Source organism: Rhinatrema bivittatum, chromosome 1, assembly GCF_901001135.1.
Source record: "Rhinatrema bivittatum chromosome 1, aRhiBiv1.1, whole genome shotgun sequence".
Taxonomy (NCBI): domain Eukaryota; kingdom Metazoa; phylum Chordata; class Amphibia; order Gymnophiona; family Rhinatrematidae; genus Rhinatrema; species Rhinatrema bivittatum.
In genome coordinates, this window is record NC_042615.1 from 152,698,528 (window position 1) to 152,717,230 (window position 18,703).

Below are 18,703 nucleotides of genomic sequence, written 5' to 3' on the forward strand. Positions count from 1 at the left end.
CAGTGCACACAGACAGACACATTCCGTGCATTGCCAGGCAGGCAGTGAGGCAGTGGGCATTGTAAACAGAGTGAACATTGCCCTTCAGCGAGTCTGTTACATTTGCTATTTTTAAACAGACTTAACCGCATTGTCCTTGAGTGGTTCAGTGCTGGGTGGGCAGCAGTTCCAGGGCTGGGAGTACCCTGCCTCATATCTACTGAAAAGGAAGCTTGTTCTCTGTGCACTCACTGCACACACACAGACAGACACATTCCGTGCATTGCCAGGCAGGCAGTGAGGCAGTGGGCATTGTAAACAGAGTGAACATTGCCCTTCAGCGAGTCTGTTACATTTGCTATTTTTAAACAGACTTAAAAGCATTTTCCTTGAGTGGTTCAGTGCTGGGTGGGCAGTGCCAGGGCTGGCACTGGCAGTTCTCTGCCTCATATCTACTGAAAAGGAAGCTTGTTCTCTGTGCACTCACTGCACACACACAGACAGACACATTCCGTGCATTGCCAGGCAGGCAGTGGGCATAAACAGAGTGAAGATTGGCCTTAAGCGAGTCTGTTCAATTTGTTATTTTTAAACAGACTTAACCGCATTGTCCTTGAGTGGTTCAGTGCTGGGTGGGCAGCAGTTCCAGGGCTGGGAGTACCCTGCCTTAGGGATGTGAATCGTTTTAGGACGATTAAAATTATCGTCCGATAATTTTAATATCGTCTTAAACCGTTATGGAACACAATACAATACAGATTCTAACGATTTATCGTTATAAATCGTTAGAATCGTGAGCCGGAACACTAAAACCCCCTAAAACCCACCCCTGACCCTTTAAATTAAATCCCCCACCCTCCCGAACCCCCCCCCAAATAACTTAAATAACCTGCGGGTCCAGCGGCGGTCCGGAATGGCAGCGGTCCGGAACGGGCTCCTGCTCCTGAATCTTGTCGTCTTCAGCCGGCGCCATTTTCCAAAATGGCACCGAAAAATGGCGGCGGCCATAGACGAAAAAGATTGGACGGCAGGAGGTCCTTCCGGACCCCCGCTGGACTTTTGGCAAGTCTCGTGGGGGTCAGGAGGCCCCCCACAAGCTGGCCAAAAGTTCCTGGAGGTCCAGCGGGGGTCAGGGAGCGATTTCCCGCCGCGAATCGTTTTCGTACGGAAAATGGCGCCGGCAGGAGATCGACTGCAGGAGGTCATTCAGCGAGGGTTCCGGCGCCTCGCTGAACGACCTCCTGCAGTCGATCTCCTGCCGGCGCCATTTTCCGTACGAAAACGATTCGCGGCGGGAAATCGCTCCCTGACCCCCGCTGGACCTCCAGGAACTTTTGGCCAGCTTGTGGGGGGCCTCCTGACCCCCACGAGACTTGCCAAAAGTCCAGCGGGGGTCCGGAAGGACCTCCTGCCGTCCAATCTTTTTCGTCTATGGCCGCCGCCATTTTTCGGCGCCATTTTGGAAAATGGCGCCGGCTGAAGACGACAAGATTCAGGAGCAGGAGCCCGTTCCGGACCGCCGCTGGACCCGCAGGTTATTTAAGTTATTTGGGGGGGGTTCGGGAGGGTGGGGGATTTAATTTAAAGGGTCGGGGGTGGGTTTTAGGGGGTTTTAATGTGCCGGTTTTTCGATTTTTCGATTTTTAACGATTTTTCACGATATTTTACCCCCCCAAACGGCAACAATACGATTCCCTCCCCCTCCCAGCCGAAATCGATCGTTAAGACGATCGAGGACACGATTCACATCCCTACCCTGCCTCATATCTACTGAAAAGGAAGCTTGTTCTCTGTGCACTCACTGCACACACACAGACAGACACATTCCGTGCATTGCCAGGCAGGCAGTGAGGCAGTGGGCATTGTAAACAGAGTGAACATTGCCCTTCAGCGAGTCTGTTACATTTGCTATTTTTAAACAGACTTAAAAGCATTCTCCTTGAGTGGTTCAGTGCTGGGTGGGCAGTGCCAGGGCTGGCACTGGCAGTACTCTGCCTCATATCTACTGAAAAGGAAGCTTGTTCTCTGTGCACTCACTGCACACACACAGACAGACACATTCCGTGCATTGCCAGGCAGGCAGTGGGCATAAACAGAGTGAAGATTGGCCTTAAGCGAGTCTGTTCAATTTGTTATTTTTAAACAGACTTAACCGCATTGTCCTTGAGTGGTTCAGTGCTGGGTGGGCAGCAGTTCCAGGGCTGGGAGTACCCTGCCTCATATCTACTGAAAAGGAAGCTTGTTCTCTGTGCACTCACTGCACACACACAGACAGACACATTCCGTGCATTGCCAGGCAGGCAGTGAGGCAGTGGGCATTGTAAACAGAGTGAACATTGCCCTTCAGCGAGTCTGTTACATTTGCTATTTTTAAACAGACTTAAAAGCATTCTCCTTGAGTGGTTCAGTGCTGGGTGGGCAGTGCCAGGGCTGGCACTGGCAGTACTCTGCCTCATATCTACTGAAAAGGAAGCTTGTTCTCTGTGCACTCACTGCACACACACAGACAGACACATTCCGTGCATTGCCAGGCAGGCAGTGGGCATAAACAGAGTGAAGATTGGCCTTAAGCGAGTCTGTTCAATTTGTTATTTTTAAACAGACTTAACCGCATTGTCCTTGAGTGGTTCAGTGCTGGGTGGGCAGCAGTTCCAGGGCTGGGAGTACCCTGCCTCATATCTACTGAAAAGGAAGCTTGTTCTCTGTGCACTCACTGCACACACACAGACAGACACATTCCGTGCATTGCCAGGCAGGCAGTGAGGCAGTGGGCATTGTAAACAGAGTGAAGATTGGCCTTCAGCGAGTCTGTTCAATCTGCTATTTTTAAACAGACTTAACCGCATTGTCCTTGACTTGGTCCGTTCATTTTGTTATTTTAAACAGACTGAGCATTCTTCTTGAGTGGGTCTGTTAATTTAGTTATTTTAAACTGACCGAACATTATTATTGTGGGACAGTGGGCAGTGTTACCACTAGTACTCATTGACATTAAATCCATAATGTCAGGGAAAGGGAGATGCAAGCGACTTAGTGGGAATGGCAGCGGAGGCACCGCAAAAGACACCAGCGCAACACCACCAGTACAGGTAAAAAGGCAACTGTCGCAATCAAACGTCTTTGTAGGGGATGGCAGTTCCATGGCAAAAAAAAAGAAATCAGACCATGAAACTTTGCAATCGCCAGCACGTGTTTCTGGCACTGTAGTTTTGGAGGAGAGTGAAGAGGAGGCAGAGTCTAGCCAGACAAAAGTTACACACCCAAGAGCAGCCAGGGGACAGAAGTGTCCTGCAAAACTTTGCGGTGACAAGGTAGCGCTGGCACTGTTAGCTTCTGATTCAGAAGAAGAATCTTCTTGGATGGGATTCTCATCAGAAACGGAAGATGTAATACCTGAGCAATCTTCGGTAGAATTGTCAGTTAGTCCTGTTTTAGCCTCCACCTCCAGAAATCTGCGGCAGGGGAGACATTCCACTGATATCGAGGAGGAGGAAGAGCTGTCAGAAGGGAGACAGAGGGTGACTGTTGCCCCCGCTGGCATTGCTTCGCCGGGTGCAGTGGGTGCACCACCCACACCCAGTAGTACCTCAACTCCAGTGCCACCATCCACCCCCAGGGCGGGAAAGAGAGGAGGATCACAAAAGAAATCTGCGATCTGGGCACATTTTAAAGTGACAGAAGACCCGCGTTATGCTCGGTGTAATTACTGTGCCAGGGATATTAGCAGAGGCAAGCAACTGGGACATCTGTCAAATTTTGGCATGGAGTATCATATTAAAAGGCAACACCCAACAAGAGTACTGCCATCTGGGGATGGTAGCATTTTCCGTCAGGGGACCCCTTCCCCTTCCAACCAGGGTGCAGTGGTAGGAAAGCAGCAGAGTCAGCCCACGCCCTCATACCCTTCTAGCAGTCAGGCGGCAGGCCAGAAACCCACTGACATGTGGGAGAAGCGACAATGCACCATGGAGGAAATGGGGTGGAGTGCGGTAACGCTATCCCGGGGTAGGAGGCAGGCAGCCGCAAAAGTAGTAACCAGGAGCATTGGGGAAATGATTGCCCTTGATGACCAGCCCCTGCAGTTAGTTGAGAATGTGGGTTTCAAACGTTTCTTGAAGGTCGTACTTCCAAATTACAAAGTCCCCTCCAGAACCACATTTAGTAGAAAGGTCATCCCCAGCCTGTACAAGCACTGTGTCAGTCGCGTGCAAGCACTGCTAGGTAAGGCAGACGGAAGAGTGCATTTCACCTGCGATATCTGGACCGCCATGAATGCTGCACACTCTTACCTCTCTCTGACAGCACACTGGTGGGACATGGCAGAGGCAGGGGCAGCCAGCAGCTCTATTACTGAACAAGCATCAGGGTGGAGGTGGGCTTTACTGAACACCCACCTGACGGACCATTCCCATACCGCTGCCAATATTCTAGCATGCATCAGAAAGATGCTGGCGAGCTGGAAAGTACACCAGCGAGACAGTAAAACGCGGGCAGGCTTTTTTGTCACAGACAACGGTGCAAACATGGTTAAGGCAATAAGCGATGGGCGGTTTAAGAACATCCGATGTTTTGCACACACTCTGCATCTGGTAGTGAAGTCAGGTTTGGGCTTGGAGTCCAAGGACAAGGAGACTGAATACCTGCGTCGGTTAATACACAAGTGCAGGAACATAGCAGCACACTTCCACAGAAGTGTCAGGGCGGGGCAGGTTCTCCGAGAAAAGCAGACTGATTTGGATATGGCAGAGAAGCGTCTCATTCAAGACGTTCCCACCCGGTGGAATTCCACCTTTATGATGCTGGAGAGGTTATTGGAGCTGCAGACACCCCTTCATGAACTTGCTGGTACAATAGACATAGGTGTGCAGAATCCCCTAGGGCATCACGATTGGTTAGTCATGAGTCAGCTGGTAAAAATCCTGCAGCCCTTCAAGGACGTCACGGAGGAGCTGAGTTCCAGAAGTTCCACCTTGGCTGACATCATCCCTATAGTGAAATTCCTGGATGACCATTTGGAAGGCATTAAACGGCAAGAGGGAATGACTGCTGAGGTGCTGCAGTGTGTGGACGTTTTGCAGCAGCAGGTGAAAGACAGATTAAGGCCTTTAACAGAGGACAGCACATACATGCTCGCCTCTGTCTGTGATCCCCGTGTGAAAGGTAAACTCGCCTTACAGACCAATTGTCTGTCATTTGTGAAGGAGCTGTTGTTAGCACAGGTCCGTGAACAGGAGCACCATAGGCGGAGACAGATTAGGCTTGAAGCATAGGTGGAAACAGCAGGCATGTCACAGAGTTGTGCTGCTGCTAGCCCTGGCAGGAGAAGGACTGTGTCAGTGACAGATACTATTATTAGTGCGTCCACCTCAACGTCAGAACACCCAAGGCATGTTGGCCATAAAGATACATCAGTTGTGCAACGGGCGAGAGAGAAAGTAACTGGATTGAGTGACTCTCAGCCCTCCCAAGCACAGGAGGAGACAGCAGCAGAGCTGTCAGTGACACGGTATCTCTCAGAGCCGATAGAGAACACGCAGACAGATCCGCTGGCATATTGGGCACACAAGTCCACTGTCTGGCCACACCTAGCCAAAGTGGCTGAAGGATATCTGTCATGTCCACCAACCAGTGTGCCCAGTGAACGTGTTTTTTCAATGACAGGGGATATCATGAGCCCTCACCGCTCAAGGCTGTCACCGGTCTTGATGGAAATGCTAGTGTTTTTGAAAGTAAACCTGCCATTGCTTGGCTTTCCCGATTTTCCTTGTGAATGGCAAGATGAATAAAAGCTATTGAAAGGAGCCTTGCAGCAGTTCCAATTGCCTCCAATGCTCAAGATAATGTAAGCACTGCAGCACATGTTCTTGACATGAATCGCTGTGCCTGACCGGCATCTACTGTGCAGCCCTTGTGTTCCCACAAGTGTTTTAACTCCGTTGCTGTTCCTGCCTGTACCTCCAGGCATTGTGTTCCTACTGGTGTTTTAACTCCATTGCTGTGCTTGCCTGTCCCTCCAGGCCTTGTGTCCCTAGCCGGGATTGACCTCTGTCCTCCAATGATGTGCCTGTTCCTCCAGGCCTTGTGTCCCTAGCTGGGCAGTTCCGTTTTGTTATTTTAAACAGACTGAGCATTGTCCTTCAGAGTGGGTCTGTTGATATTGCTATTTTAAACAGACTGAGCATTGACCTTCATAGTGGGTCCGTTAATTTTGTTCTTTTAAACAGACTGAGCATAGTCCTTGAGTGGGTCCGTTCATTTTCTTATTTTAAACAGACTGAGCATTCTTCTTCAAGGCCGAAGTGGAGAAGGGATCCATGTGAACAGCAGTTCAACATGGGTCAGTCGGTCCTAAGAGATAGGCGAGAGCCGTTCCGAAGGGACGGGCGAAGGCCTCCGTCGCCCTGGGCCAATCGAAAGGGAGTCGGGTTCAGATCCCCGAACCTGGAGTGGCGGAGATTCTGCGCTGGGCTCTTCCCTCTTCACTCGCCGTTACTGAGGGAATCCTGGTTAGTTTCTTTTCCTACGCGACTTGTGTCCCTAGCTGGGATTGACCTCTGTCCTCCAATGATGTGCCTGTACCTCCAGGCCTTGTGTCCCTATCTGGGATTGACCTCTGTCTTTGAATGATGTGCCTGTTCCTCCAGGCCTTGTGTTCCCACAAGTGTTTTTTTTTTTTATTAACCCTTTTTATTAAGAACAAATATATACATAAACATGTCAATGCGTGAGTAGCTGTCGTGCGGGTGAGAGTAGAACATATAGTTTCTTGAACATGGATATCTAGAGCGCCGTACATCCACGAGGCCCAGGCTATTCATAAGGGTCCTCAGGGATTTCCTGGCCTGTTTAGAATCAGTTCTTCACCCAGCTGAGTTGTCCAGGTTGGGCTGAAGAGTAATATTGGAATCTCCCCCTATAATGCATAAGCCTTCCTGCACATTAGTTAAACGTGTGTTTAACGAGGAATAAAACTACTCTTTATGCAACTTGGGTCCATAAACTGATACAAGGGTGAGCAATTCCCCTCCCACCGAGATGAGCAGCATAAGATAACGCCCCTCCGGGTCTGGCACACACTGTTTAAGTTCAAAATGGAAATCTTTATGTATCAACATACCCACCCCGGAATATAACTAATAATAATGACTAAGCCGCGACGAGTAGGAGGGCTGCCGCGGTGGGCACGGAAGCCCGGGCCAAAGGCCCGGGTGGAGCTGCCGCGGGTGCGGATCTTGGTGGTAGTAGCAAATATTCAAACGAGAACTTTGAAGGCCGAAGTGGAGAAGGGTTACATGTGAACAGCAGTTCAACATGGGTCAGCCGGTCCTAAGAGATAGGCGAGCGCCGTTCAGAAGGGACTGGCGATGGCCTCCGTCGTCCTCGGCTGATCGAAAGGGAGTCTGGTTCAGATCCCCGAACCCGGAGTGGCGGAGATTCGGCGCTGGGCTCTTCCCTCTTCACTCGCCGTTACTGAGGGAATCCTGGTTAGTTTCTTTTCCTACGCGGCTTGTGTCCCTAGCTGGGATTGACCTCTGTCCTCCAATGATGTGCCTGTTCATCCAGACCTTGTGTTCCCACGCGTATTCTTATTTCTGAGAGATTTTCCGATTCCTTTGTCATCAGCTAAAGTGCATAAGATGCGTTGATGAATAGTTTTGAAGATGACACATCTGGCTTTATAGATGATACGGAAGTGGACGGGTAGCCAATGTAACTCTTTCAGAATGGGAGATATGTGGTCTCTCTTTCTTGCGCCTGTTAGTAATCGGGCTGCTGAATTTTGAACCATCTGTAGTGGTTTGGAATAGGATGAGGGCAGACCTAGCAATAGGGAACTGCAGTAGTCTAATTTCGCAAAAATGACTGCTTCGATGATCGTTCTGAAGTCTTGAGCATGGAAAAGAGGTCTTATCCTCTTCCGAACCTGGAGTTTATAGAAGCAGTCTTTGGTTGTTTTGTTGATATGTGCCTTGAAGTTTAGCCGGTTGTCTATTATCACTCCTAACTCTCTAACTTGTGTGGTAGGTAGGTTGGTGGGAAGAGTAGTGTTGGAGATATTGTTTTCAGGAGAGATGAGTAGGATTTCTGTCTTGGATGAGTTTAAGATGAGGTGTAGGTTGTTTACTACTTGTTTGATTTTCTGGTGGCATGTTTCCCAGTACTCAAGAGTTTTACAGTATGTGTCTTTGATAGGGATGATGATTTCAATATCATCTGCGTAAAGGAAGTACTTTAGATTGAGGTCGGTAAGAAGTTGGCAGAGAGGAAGAAGATAGATATTAAATAGGGTCGGAGACAATGAAGAACCTTGAGGGACTCCTATGACAGAGTCAAATCTTGAGGATTCCTTGTTTTGGAGTTTAACTTTGTAACCTCTGTAATTGAGAAACGTTTTGAACCAGGATAGGACGGTGCCGCTGATTCCTATGGACGAAAGCTGGTTTAGGAGGATGGCGTGGTTGACCGTGTCGAACGCTGCGGAAAGGTCTAACAAGATCAATAGGAAAGAGTTTCCTTTGTCGAGGCCCATTAAGATATAATATTATATCTTATAGTTGTGGTTTGGATCATATTCTTTAGGTGAAGACGGTTGTCTATAATTACTCCCAGGTCTCTCACATGGTTGTGGGTGAGAAGGTGTTTGTGATGGATCTGAGATGGGAGGTTTTCTTGCTTGTAGGAAATGAAGAGGAGTTTAGTTTTAGAGGCATTGAGGACCAGGTTTAGACTGTTGAGGAGATTAGTGGTGGCTTGTAAGCTGTTGTTCCAAAGTGCGATGGCTTTGTTAATAGATTCTGTTATGGGAATAAGAATCTGAACATCGTCTGCATAGATGTAGTGAATGAGATTAAGACTACTTAACAGTTGGCAAAGGGGAAGGAGGAAACGGCGGGGGAAACAGCAAAGCTGCTGCCAGGGGGGGCTATAACACGCGCCACCGGAGCGGCGGGCCACCTGCCCCCCCTGGGCCTTCCCAGCCGACACGGAGCCGGTTGCGGCGCTCCGCCGCGGAGGAAATGCGCCCTGCGGCCGTCCGGGAGGCGTTCCCCGCCCCCCAGCGAAAGGGGTGGGGGACCGCCGAAACCCCGGTCCCACCAAACCCGCCGGGTTGAATCCTCCAGGTGGACTGCACGCACCTCACCCGTTTAACTCTTAACGGTTTCCCGCCCTTTTGAACTCGCTCTTGAAAGTTGTTTTCAACTTTCCCTTACGTACTTATTGATTTTATTCATTTACTTTATTTTTTTATTCCTGGACGGGGCCGGGGCCGTCCGGGAGGCGTTCCCCGCCCCCCCGCGAAAGGGGTGGGGGATCCGCCGAAACCCCGGTCCCACCGAACCCGCCGTGTTGAATCCTCCAGGCGGACTGCACGCACCTCACCCGTTTAACTCTTAACGGTTTCCCGCCCTTTTGAACTAACTCGCTCTTGAAAGTTGTTTTCAACTTTCCCTTACGTACTTATTGATTTTATTCATTTACTTTATTTTTTTTATTCCTGGACGGGGCCGGGGCCGCGGACTGCACGCACCCCACCCGTTTAACTCTTAACGGTTTCCCGCCCTTTTGAACTCGCTCTTGAAAGTTGTTTTCAACTTTCCCTTACGTACTTATTGATTTTATTGCTTTACTTTATTTTTTTTATTCCTGGACGGGGCCGGGGCCGCGGACTGCACGCACCTCACCCGTTTAACTCTTAATGGTTTCCCGCCCTTTTGAACTCGCTCTTGAAAGTTGTTTTCAACTTTCCCTTACGTACTTATTGATTTTATTGCTTTACTTTATTTTTTTTATTCCTGGACGGGGCCGGGGCCGTCCGGGAGGCGTTCTCCGCCCCCCCGCGAAAGGGGTGGGGGATCCGCCGAAACCCCGGTCCCACCGAACCCGCCGGGTTCAATCCTCCAGGTGGACGGCACGCACCTCACCCGTTTAACTCTTAACGGTTTCCCGCCCTTTTGAACTCGCTCTTGAAAGTTGTTTTCAACTTTCCCTTACGTACTTATTGATTTTATTGATTTACTTTATTTTTTTTATTCCTGGACGGGGCCGGGGCCGCGGACTGCACGCACCCCACCCGTTTAACTCTTAACGGTTTCCCGCCCTTTTGAACTCGCTCTTGAAAGTTGTTTTCAACTTTCCCTTACGTACTTATTGATTTTATTGCTTTACTTTATTTTTTTTATTCCTGGACTGGGCCGGGGCCGTCCGGGAGGCGTTCCCCGCCCCCCCGCGAAAGGGGTGGGGGATCCGCCAAAATCCCGGTCCCACCGAACCCGCCGGGTTCAATCCTCCAGGTGGACTGCACGCACCTCACCCGTTTAACTCTTAACGGTTTCCCGCCCTTTTGAACTCGCTCTTGAAAGTTGTTTTCAACTTTCCCTTACGTACTTATTGATTTTATTGATTTACTTTATTTTTTTATTCCTGGACGGGGCCGGGGCCGCGGACTGCACGCACCCCACCCGTTTAACTCTTAACGGTTTCCCGCCCTTTTGAACTCGGTCTTGAAAGTTGTTTTCAACTTTCCCTTACGTACTTATTGATTTTATTGCTTTACTTTATTTTTTTTATTCCTGGACAGGGCCGGGGCCGTCCGGGAGGCGTTCCCCGCCCCCCCGCGAAAGGGGTGGGGGATCCGCCGAAACCCTGGTCCCACCGAACCCGCCGGGTTCAATCCTCCAGGTGGACGGCACACACCTCACCCGTTTAACTCTTAACGGTTTCCCGCCCTTTTGAACTCGCTCTTGAAAGTTGTTTTCAACTTTCCCTTACGTACTTATTGATTTTATTTATTTATACCGGCATTGCATCCTCTGTAGGCTTCCCTGGTGGGTCTTGTGCATTTGAATAAACGAAGAGGAATTTGTAGGTCGATTATGGTGTGTTGGTGAATGATTTCTTATATCAAGGTGATGGATTTGTAAATGACTCTGAACTGAATTGGTAACCAGTGGAGGTCTTTTAGGACTGGGGAAATGTGGCCTCCTTTCCTAGTGTTTGTTAGTAGACGGGCTGCTGCGTTTTCAACCATTTGGAGTGGTTTTGTGTATGAGGAAGGGAGTCCAAGTAATGTAGAGTTGCAGTAGTAGAAAATGAGGGCTTGGAGGATGGTTCTGAAGTCTTTGGCGTGGAAGAGTGGTCTTATCCTTTTTTAAACTTGCAGTTTATAGAAGCAGTCTTTGGTGGTTTTATTGATATGGGATTTCAAGTTCAGTTAATTGTCGATTAGCACACCTAGATCCCTCACATGAGTAGTTTGTAGGTTGGTTGGGAGACAAGCTGTGAGATTGTTGTCAGGAGTTATGAGTAATACTTCAGTTTTAGAGGAGTTTAGTACCAGATTTAGGCTTTTGAGGAGGCTTTTGATTTCTAGGTGACAGGAATCCCAGTATTCGAGGGTTTTTGTGTATGATTCTTTGATGGGGATCAGGATCTGGATGTCGTCTGCATAGAGAAAGTGTATTAAATTGAGGTTGGTAAGGAGTCGGCAGAGTGGTAGGAGGTAAATATTAAAGAGTTTAGGGGATAAAGAGGAACCTTGTGGGACTCCGATGGCCGAGTCGTGGCGTGGTGATTCTTTTTTCTGGATTTTTACCTTATAACCTCTGTTGGTTAGCAACAATTTGAACCAGGCGAGCGCCAATCCAGAGATTCCGATTGCTACTAGCTGTTTCATCGGTCTCGTGCCAGTATTCAGCCTTACACGGAGTTTACCACCCGCTTTGGGCTGATTTCCCAAAGAACCCGACTCAGAGAAGACCCGGTCCCGGCGCGCCGGGGGCCACTACCGGCCTAACACCGTCCGCGGGCTGATCCTCCATCAGAAGGACTTGGGCCCCCGAGCGGTGCTGGGGAGGCGGTCTTCCGTATGCCACATTTCCCGCGCCCGCCGGACAGGCGGGGATTCGGCGCTGGGCTCTTCCCTCTTCACTCGCCGTTACTGGGGGAATCCTGGTTAGTTTCTTTTCCTCCACAGCTTGTGTCCCTAGGTGGTCCCTGCGGGTCGGTACGGCAAGAGCGGTATTCAAACAGCAAGCACTGGGGTATGAAAATACAGACCCCTGTGTACTTACTTGGTAGAGGTTTTGCTAGGAGTAAGAATTTGTTGAGGATAATGTCAGTTTCTTAATAAGATCTCATGCTTTGACTGTTGAGGAGATTAGTGATGGCTTGTAAGCTGTTGTTCCAAAGTGTGATGGCTTTGTTAATAGATTCTGTTATGGGAATAAGAATCTGAACATCGTCTGCATAGATGTAGTGAATGAGGTTAAGACTAGTTAACAGTTGGCAAAGGGGAAGGAGGAAACGGCGGGGGAAACGGCGAAGCTGCTGCCAGGGGGGGCTATAACACGCGCCGCCGGAGCGGCGGGCCACCTGTATATACAATATATACAGCTTCTGAGCAGAGAATTTATTGATGGTGCGTGTTAGGTGGAGTTCGGGAAGGCTTGCCTGAAAAGCCATGTCTTGAGTCTTTCCAGAAAGGTTAGGAGGCGAGGTTCATTTCTGAGATCTCCCCGTGTACAACATTTTGAATTAAACATGCCACTTTATATTGTATGCGATATTGGATGGACATGCACAGCATTCCAGGTCAAACCCTTTTAGAGACGTCAAGCCTCGACAGACAAAGTAAAGAGTAAGAAATTGTTGAACTTGGAGGTGGACCCTTGTCCGGGGGAAACGGCGAAGCTGCTGCCGGGGGGGGGGGGGCAATAACACGCGCCGGAGCCGGTATTTACCCTTAGATGGAGTTTACCACCCACTTTGGCCTGCATTCCCAAACAAACAGACTACGAGAAAACCCGGTCCCGGCGCGCCGGGGGCCGCTACCGGCCTAACACCGTCCGCGGGCTGAGGCTTGATGAGAAGGACTTGGGCCCCCGAGCGGCGCCAGAGAGGCGATCTTCCGTACGCCACATTTCCCGCGCCCGCCGGACGAGCGGGGATTCGGCGCTGGGCTCTTCCCTCTTCACTCGCCGTTACGGAGGGAATCCTGGTTAGTTTCTTTTCCTCCGCGGCTTGTGTCCATAGGTGGGATTGACCTCTGTCCTAGAATGATGTGCCTCTTCATCCAGGCCTAGTGTTCCTACTGGTGTTTTAAGTCCATTGCTGTGCCTGCCTGTTCATCCAGACCTTGTGTTCCCACACGTATTATTATTTCTGAGAGATCTTCCAATTCCTTTGTCATTTTCTGAAGTGCATAAGTAGGGTAGCTAAATGAGGAGAATATTGGAGGGGCGAAGTTCCATATTCAAAGCTGAGTAGCTGTACTTATCTAGTGAAAGTTTGAAGGATCAGGGAAGGCTTGTAAGAATAGCCAAGTTTGTTAATAGATTCTGTTATGGGAATAAGAATCTGAACATCGTCTGCATAGATGTAGTGAATGAGGTTAAGACAAGTTAACAGTTGCCAAAGGGGAAGGAGGAAACGCCGGGAGGGGGGGCTATAACACGCGCCGCCGGAGCAGCGGGCCACCTGCCCCCCCTGGGCCTTCCCAGCCGACCCGTTGCCGGTCGCGGCGCACCGCCGCGGAGGAAATGCGCCCTGCGGGGGCCGGGGCCGTCCGGGAGGCGTTCCCCGCCCCTCCCCCACCCCCCGCGAAAGGGGTGGGGGTGGGGGATCCGCCGAAACCCCGGTCCGACCGAACCCGCCGGGTTGAATCCTGCGGGCGGACTGCACGGACCCCACCCATTTACCTCTTTACAATTTCACGCCCTCTTGAACTCCCTCTTCAAAGTTGTTTTCAACTTTCCCTTGCGGTACTTACTTATTTATTTTATTTATTTAAGGTTTTTTTATACCGGCATTCATGAAATCGTTCACATGATGTCGCTTTACAGAAAACAGGGGTGCAAAGAAAACAACCTATAACATAAATACACGTGGTGAAGAGATGCAGTTACAATTAACTGGGGCTATGAACTGGGAGTGTAAGAAATAAAGAGGGATAGAGGAGGTTAATTATATACATGTGTAGAATATAAAAATATACAAGAGTACATTACAAATATGGCGTCCAATATATACAGCTTCTGAGCTGAGAATTTATTGATGGTGTGTGTTAGGTGCAGTTCGGGAAGGCTTGCCTGAAAAGCCATGTCTTGAGTCTTTTCCGAAAGGTTAGGAGGCAAGGTTCATTTCTGAGATCTGGGGGGATGGAGTTCCATAACGGTGGACCTGCTGTGGAAAGGGCTCAATCTCTAAAGGTGCTGTGATAAGTGGTTTTGGAGGGTGGAACAAGGAGGCATCCTCTGTAGGCTTCCCTGGTCGGTCTTGTGCATTTGTATAAACGGAGAGGAATTTGTAGGTCGATTATGGTGTGTTGGTGAAAGATTTTGTATATCAAGGTGATGGATTTGTAAATGACTCTGAGCTGAATTGGTAACCAGTGGAGGTCTTTTAGGACTGGGGAAATGTGGTCTCTTTTCCTAGTGTTTGTTAGTAGACGGGCTGCTGCGTTTTGAACCATTTGGAGTGGTTTTGTGTATGAGGAAGGGAGTCCAAGAAATGTAGAGTTGCAGTAGTCTAATTTGGAGAAAATGAGGGCTTGGAGGATCCTGGTTAGTGTCTTTTCCTCCGCGGCTTGTGTCCCTAGCTGTGATTGAACTCTGTCCTCGAATGATGTGCCTCTTCATCCAGGCCTTGTGTCCCTAGCTGGGATCGACCTCTGTGCTCGACTGCTGCGCCTCTTCATCCCGGCCTTGTGTTCCCACAAGTGTTTTAACTCCGTTGCTGTGCCCGTTCCTGCAGGCCTTGTGTTCCTCTGGGGATAGGGAAATACATACAGTAACTGAGTGTAAGCAAGTATGATTTGCATTGAATACAAGAATGTCAGTATATAAAAATGACAAATAAATATAAAAATAAATGAAGTGCTACAAACTTTTTAAAAAAAGAATATAAATCCATAAAAAAAAAATTGTACTATCCGAGTATCAGTGTTCATCCATGTTCCTACTGGTGTTTTAACTCCATTGCTGTGCCTGCCTGTTCATCCAGGCCTTGTGTTCCCACAGGTGTTTTAACTCAGTGGCGGTGCCTGTTCATCCAGGCCTTGTGTTCCTCTGGGGATAGGGAAATACCTACAGTACCTGAGTGTAATCAAGTCTGACGTGCTAGAAACGTTTTCGAATAAGAATATAAATACATTAAAAAAACAAATAATTACTATCCGAGTATCCGTGTTCATCCAGGCCTTGTGTTCCCACAGGTGTTTTAACTCAGTGGCGGTGCCTGTTCATCCAGGCCTTGTGTTCCTCTGGGGATAGGGAAATACCTACAGTACCTGAGTGTAATCAAGTATGACGTGCTAGAAACGTTTTCGAATAAGAATATAAATACATTAAAAAAACACATAATTACTATCCGAGTATCAGTGTTCATCCAGGCCTTGTGTTCCCACAGGTGTTTTAACTCAGTTGCTGTGCCCATTCTTCCGGGCCTTGTGTTCCCACAGGTGTTTTAACTCAGTGGCGGTGCCTGTTCATCCAGGCCTTGTGTTCCCACAGGTGTTTTAACTCAGTGGCTGTGCCTGTTCATCCAGGCCTTGTGTTCCCACAAGTGTTTTAACCTGGTTGCTGTGCCTGTTCATGCAGGCCTTGTGTCCCTAGCTGGAATTGACCTCTGTCCTCGAATGATGTACCTGTTCATCCAGGCCTTGTGTTCCCACACGTATTCTTATTTGTGAGAGATCCTAGGCTCCAATTCGTTTGTCATCAGCTGAAGTGCGTAAGTACAGTCTGAATTCACTAGACGCCAACAGAATTCACTAGACGCCAACGATATTCACTGGACGCCAATGTAAACACCGGGTACACACAACTCTAGGGGTGGACCCGTTCCAGGGAGTCCTTCCCTGAACAAGCATGAGGGTGGAGGTGGGCTTTACTGCACACCCACCTGACGGACCATGCCCATACCGCTGCCAATATTCTAGCATGCATCAGAAAGATGCTGGCGAGCTACCAGTGTTTTAACCTAGTTCCTGTGCCTGTTCATGCAGGCCTTGTGTCCCTAGCTGGGATTGACCTCTGTCCTCGAAGGAAGTGCCTGTTCATCCAGGCCTTGTGTTCCTACTGCTGTTTTAACTCCATTGCTGTGCCTGCCTGTTCATCCAGACCTTGTGTTCCCACACGTATTCTTATTTCTGAGAGATCCTCCAATTCCTTTGTCATCTGCTGAAGTGCGTAAGTACCGTCTGAATTCACTAGACGCCAACGGAATTCACTAGACGCCAACGATATTCACTGGACGCCAATGTAAACACCGGGTACACACAACTCTAGGGGTGGACCCTTTCCAGGGAGTACTTCCCTGCACAAAGGAAAGGGAACTCTCTCCTGGGCCAATTGATAAGAAAACCACAATTCTGCAGCCAAAAATAGGCTGGAAATCCTTCCCCCATTGACTTTAATGGGCGACATATGTACATATACCCAACTCATTGGATTTTTTTTATGTCCATATTGGCCGCAAGTGGGACCCCCTTTCGGACATAAGAAATATGAACATAAAATTTTGCTCTGCACATCCCTAGGCTTTGTTCCATAATGAATAGTTGATGATTGCCATTGAAATAGATGCCGAAAAGAAAAACAAAATAGAACCAGAGTAAGACAACTGTCCTATGAGAGATAACTAAAAAGTAATTTCCAATAGAAAGCCCCAAATGACTTGTTCATTACAATAAACACAGGAAAGGAAGATAACATATAAAAAATGGGACAAAGATTCAAAAATTACCAGAGTCTTGACAATGTACTGCATTAATGTAATGGTAATTGACATACTATTTTGATATACAATCTTATTTAATGTTTAATTTAAAAAGTGCCAACATATAATGCATGATGTTAAAGTACTGTGGCATGTTTATTGCTGCAATGGAACCATTAGTAAAATGTTCAGTCCCACTTCGTTGACTGGCTAGGGCTGCGGCAGTAACAGCATCCCTCTTTCCTACCTTCCTGGGATGAAATGTCACCTCTGTGGCGGGCTAAAGCTCTCCCAGTCCTGTCAAACAACAGACAGAAACCTAAGTCTCCTGTGCTGGAATGTACAGCACTAAAGTCTAAAACATGGGCCTGCCCTGGGGGATTTGTTTTGCTTATGAAAGGACATATACTTTTTTTCTTTCTCTTTATTTATATAATTTTATGCATTTCCACAAAATAATTTTGCTACTGAAATATCTAGACTAAACAATACAATAAAAAAATTAAAAAAAAAAATTATAAAAAAAAGCAAAAGACTCAGCATACAGTCCCCAAGCATAGAGAAGAAAGAAGAAACAAAAAAAGATTAATGGATAATCTGTATATATATATATATATATATATATACATACATACTTATATTATCATCTCTGCTGAATACATATAACTCTGCCTCCTCACTCCTCAGTAGCAAATGGGCTAGAAAATATCTTCAAATCAGGGAAACATGTAACTGTTTTGGTGCAAAGAAAACATAATCCATATGTGCTTAAGAAAGTATACATACTGCAAAAAGAAAGATGAGCCCCAAACTGTATAGACAAGAAGGATTTCCTTCTCTCCTGTATAGTTCTAGCAACACTGGAAAAAACCAAAGCCATTGGCCGATAAATATTTCAGATGGCGCTATTCAGTGTGAAAGCCGGCAGCCAGCGTACCGTAGTGGTGCAAAGGCTGCGGGCTTTCGCAGGCCCCCCTCCTTTCGCTCCCCTGCCCCCCGTTTTTGCAGGATTCATCATTCTGCGAAGAATGATGAATCCTGGCCTAAGTTTGAAACTTTTTTCACTAAAACTTCAGAAATAAACATTAAAGAAACACACAACAGTATATGTTTCCTTTTTCCAGTTTAAGAGGAAGAGAATATGAACCGTATTTTTGAGCATATAAGACGAGTTTTTAACCCCTGAAAATGTTCTCAAAAGTCGGGGGTCATCTTATATGCCAGGTGTCGTCTTATAGGGCGTATATTTGCCGGCGTATAGGACACACTTTTTTTCCCCTGAAAATAGGTGAAAAATAAGGAGTGCGTCCTATGCGCCGGTAATCCAAATTTACAGCGTCTGGTAGATTCCCCGCGCCCTCGCTCCCCGATTGGCCGATGCGCTCTTGCTCTCCGAGTCACTCACCCTCACCTCCGGACACCATAGAAATTGATTCTTCATGCCCTCGTTCCTCGAGTCACTCCCCCCGGATACTGTAAAATGTTAATTCTCCACTCTCCGATTGGCCGGTGCTGGGCAAAAGGGGCTTGCTTCGGCAAGCCCCTTTTTTCCAGCTCTGACCAATCGGGCAGCGTGCCTTCGCTCGAGTCACTCCCTCCCCCCCCACCGGATGCTGTAAAAAAGTTCATTCTCTGCTCCCTCGCTCCCGATTGGCCGGGGAGCAAGGGAGCGGAGAATGAACCACCGGCCAATCGGGCAGTGCGCCCTCACTCCTCGAGTCACTCCCTCCTGCTGTAAATGTGATTTCATCAAAAAATATAGAAAATTACGGTATTTTCCTTAAAAAGTTGTATAAAAAAGGGGGGGGGGCAGAGAATGAACTTTTTTACAGCATCCTTAAGTCACTCCCTCCTCTCACCGGATGCTGTAAAAATGTTCAAAAAAAATGTTCAAAAATAAATGTAAAAAATGATCAAAAAATGTTCAAAAAATGTAAAAAATGTTCAAAAAAAATTGTAAAAAATGTTCAAAAAAAATGCTGTAGAAATGTACAAAAAAAAATGCTGT